At 42.2% G+C, this 3,817-nt stretch overlaps 1 long non-coding RNA gene across 1 annotated transcript; it reads left to right on the top strand.

Annotated features, from left to right (window-relative positions):
* The first annotated feature begins 233 nt into the window (after positions 1-233).
* On the top strand, positions 234-1,333 carry LOC140837873 (uncharacterized). The gene is made up of 3 exons (XR_012119494.1): positions 234-293; positions 532-586; positions 1,205-1,333. It is a non-coding gene; the product is annotated as an uncharacterized lncRNA (long non-coding RNA).
* The last annotated feature ends 2,484 nt before the right edge of the window (positions 1,334-3,817 follow it).

Here is a 3,817-nt window from a genome sequence, read left to right as displayed (position 1 = left end):
GGACAGAATATGCCGCGCCCGAGCGGTAAATTGTGACCGCCCGAGCGCGGTACAAGCAACACTCGGGGACAGAATGCCTCGTGCTCGGGCGCGAGAATTCTACCGCCCGAGCGCGGTGAACGGTGGAAGATAAGTACGAGTTTTCCGTACGTTTTATTCATTTGATTTCAACAACTTCGAGAGAGACCCGAGAGAATTTCGATTTTCTTCCGTCCAAATCGACTTCAAAACACTGTCTAAACGCGAAACAAATTATATATTTGTGATCGTCGCGTCGAGGGCTTCTAACTGAGGTAATTTTCTTCTGGTTTCAGCAGCTTTAAATACAAGGTGCTGGAATAGCATGTATTTGAAGTTGAATTTCTGATATGTAGTAGAATAACCGACAAAAAACCTGTATTCGAAGTCGGAATTGAATTATGACATGATTTGAATTTGATATGAATTATTGAAGTTTCAAATGATATTTGAAACTCATATTATTGATTTTGGACCATGTTATTGATTGGAATGAGTATGTTATTGATGTAGATAAAGTGTTATATCAATATCTTCAGGCTACATCAACTGGAAACGAAGAATTGAGGTATGTTGCGACCGGGTAACATACGACAGGTATCTGTATTATATGATATATGTCGGTTTGATTGGATTGATTGGATTGGAATACGTGTCTATGTGCCTATTTGATGATTTGATGTGGCATACATGACATTGAGATTTGAGTATCGATGTACAAAATAAATGTTTTGTTAACACACATCATTTTATGCATACATCGATACATGACATGCACGTTGAGCTATGATCCTTGGATACCCTGATATGATTGGATTGGATTCCGGGGTTTGTGAACACAATCGCTATGCCGGTATTATATGACCCGTAAAGCATAGACAATTGTGACCCCATATGATTGGATATGAGATGTGGGATTGATGGCGCTCCGTCGACGCTATCATATGTGTATTCCCATATCGGTCGGTGTGCCAGCTCGAGCATTGATTTGATTTGATAGCGATTCGATTGATTCTGACATGTGCTCAGTGGATGGGCATTTGACCTGATACCTCCACGACATACATGCATTGCATACCATATATCATTGTTTAGATACTTGTGGTATATATTGTGGTTGTTCCATACGGAGCTTTGCTCACCCCCAAGGGGGGCTGTTGTTGTCTTTGTGTGTGGACAATGGCAGGTACTCCAGGATATCAGGAGACCGGAGAGGGTACTTCTGGTGGGAGCCACAGCTTGGGCTGAGGTTTTATGTTTATGTCTGATTCCCAGTATATATGTATATGTATCTATATACCGGGGCATGTCCCGAGGATATGAGATGTTTGTATGTGATTGATTACGTGTGGGCGTGTTTATGATTTGAATTTAGATACTATTTTTAGTATTTAAATATCGGAAGAGATATTTTGGGCTCATTGTAAAGAAATTTTAAACCCGTTTTCTGCTGTGATTAATTAAACCCTAATCAGATTGCATTGTAATAACGATTAGGAGTTAAGGGCCCCACACAGTGTGGTATCAGAGCCTAGCTGGGAATGCTCTGTTGAGTCTTGTGTACACTTGAATAGGCACAAATGAATTGTGCGTATGTGTTTGACTTATTTGTATTACTTGCTCTTATGTGATTTGATTTGAGTAAGTATCTGATGAGATTGATGATATGAGATGATGAGATTATGAAACTGATATGAAATTGTGATATTCATCTTTTGATTTGTAGATGGATCACACAAATGAAACTGCGAGTAGCAGTACTGAGAGGATTGTTGGGCAATTTGAAGGATTGTCCATGGATGTTGTGATGGCTCGATTTCAGGATTTGAAACCACCGAAGTTCTTTGGTACTGAGAGTGCTGAAAGAGCTGAGGCTTGGTTAAAGGATATCGAGCACTTGTTTAATATTGTTGAGTATTCCAAGGCTCGGAGACTGAAACTTGCTTTGTATCAGCTAAAAGACCGAGCTAAATCTTGGTGGGAAGCCGCTGAGATTGGATTGAAAGAGGTCGGGACTGAAGTCACATGGGATGTCTTCAAGGCCCAGTTTTTGGAGCAGTATTCCCCTCCTTCTTATTATACTGCTCAGGAGAATGAATTCAATAATCTGCAGCAGGGAACGATGACTGTTGCAGAGTATGCTTCGAAATTTTCTACGTTATTGAAGTACGCACCTCACGTGGCTGGAAATGCGAGGGCAAAATATAACAGGTTTGTAAATGGTTTACATCCTGTTTTATATACATATGTTGTTTCTGGATTGCCTACCAGCTACGCAGAGGCAGTTGAACGAGCTAAGGCAGCCGAGGCTGGACTTAGGTGGGGAGGTCCACAGTATACTCCTCCACCACCGGTGTCAGCTCAGCAGCCTACTTTGCGACCGAGGGGTAAGAAGTTCAAAAAGACTGGCTCTGCTTCTTCGTCTTCTTCGAGCTCTAGTGGATCACAGAGAGGGAGTCCTGTGATTGCTCCCTATTGTAGCCATTGTGGGGGTAAACATACTATCGAGCAGTGTCGATGTATGTTTGGTACTTGTTATCAATGTGGGCAGGAAGGCCATTTCTCTCGAGTATGTCCGAACAGGGGTACGACTTCTGCTCAACCCCAGCCAGGATTTAGAGGTGGCCCTGGTATGACGAGACCTGCTGTTCCTGTTCCATCTTTTCAGCAGTCGAGTGTCCCACGATATCGAGGACCGGGTGGTCAGAGTGCCCAAGTTCCTCCTCAAGTGAGAGTGTATGCCATGACTGAGGATCAGGCGAGAGAAGCTCCTGGAGGTGTGATTGCAGGTATTTGCACGCTTTGCGATTATCCTGCACGTGTTTTATTTGATACAAGAGCATCTCATTTATTCATATCTCATGCATTTGTTGCATCTCACGATATTGAGTGTACCCCGTTGTATGATATTTTGTCGATAGCCACGCCAGCAGGGAAGATTATTTTGTCTGAGAAAGTTGTGCATAATTGTGTATTGATATATGAGGATAATGTGATATTTCTGAATTTGATTGTCCTCCCTATGCACGACTTTGATTGTATTGTTGGCATGGATATCTTGATGACGAATCGAGCTATTGTTGATTGTTGTCATGGAGTGGTTCGATTTAGACCGATTGATGGACCCAAGTGGAATTTTTATAGCAAGGGTTTCCTAGCCAAGATTCCATTGGTATCTTCCTTGGAAATGTCTCGATTGTTGGCTAGCGGAGATGAGGGTTATCTTATCTACGCTATTGATATTTCGAAGAAGGAGTCTTCTTTATCTGAGATTCCTGTTGCGAAAGAGTTTCCGGATGTATTTCCCGATGAGATTCCTGATTTTCCTCCTCATCGAGAAGTTGAGTTTAGTATTGATCTTGTGCCGGGGACTGCGCCTATTTCTAAAGCTCCCTATCGTATGGCACCATTGGAATTGAAAGAATTGAAAGAACAATTACAGGATCTTCTCGATAAGGGATATATTCGACCGAGTGTATCACCTTGGGGAGCTCCAGTTTTATTTGTTCGAAAGAAAGATGGTACGATGCGACTGTGTATCGACTATAGGCAACTGAATCGGGCTACTGTGAAAAATAAGTACCCACTTCCGCGTATTGATGATTTGTTTGATCAGCTTCATGGTACTTCTGTTTACTCGAAGATTGATCTTCGTTCTGGGTATCATCAAGTTCGAGTTCGAGACGAAGATGTGCCCAAGACTGCTTTTCGTACGAGGTATGGCCACTATGAATTCTTGGTTATGCCTTTTGGTCTTACGAATGCTCCTGCTATTTTTATGGATTTAATGAATCGGGTC

This window comes from Primulina eburnea, chromosome 8 (assembly GCF_022965805.1).
Source record: "Primulina eburnea isolate SZY01 chromosome 8, ASM2296580v1, whole genome shotgun sequence".
NCBI classification, from domain to species: Eukaryota; Viridiplantae; Streptophyta; class Magnoliopsida; order Lamiales; family Gesneriaceae; genus Primulina; species Primulina eburnea.
Note: the sequence above shows the minus strand (reverse complement) of the source record. Positions and strands in the feature narration are given on the sequence as shown.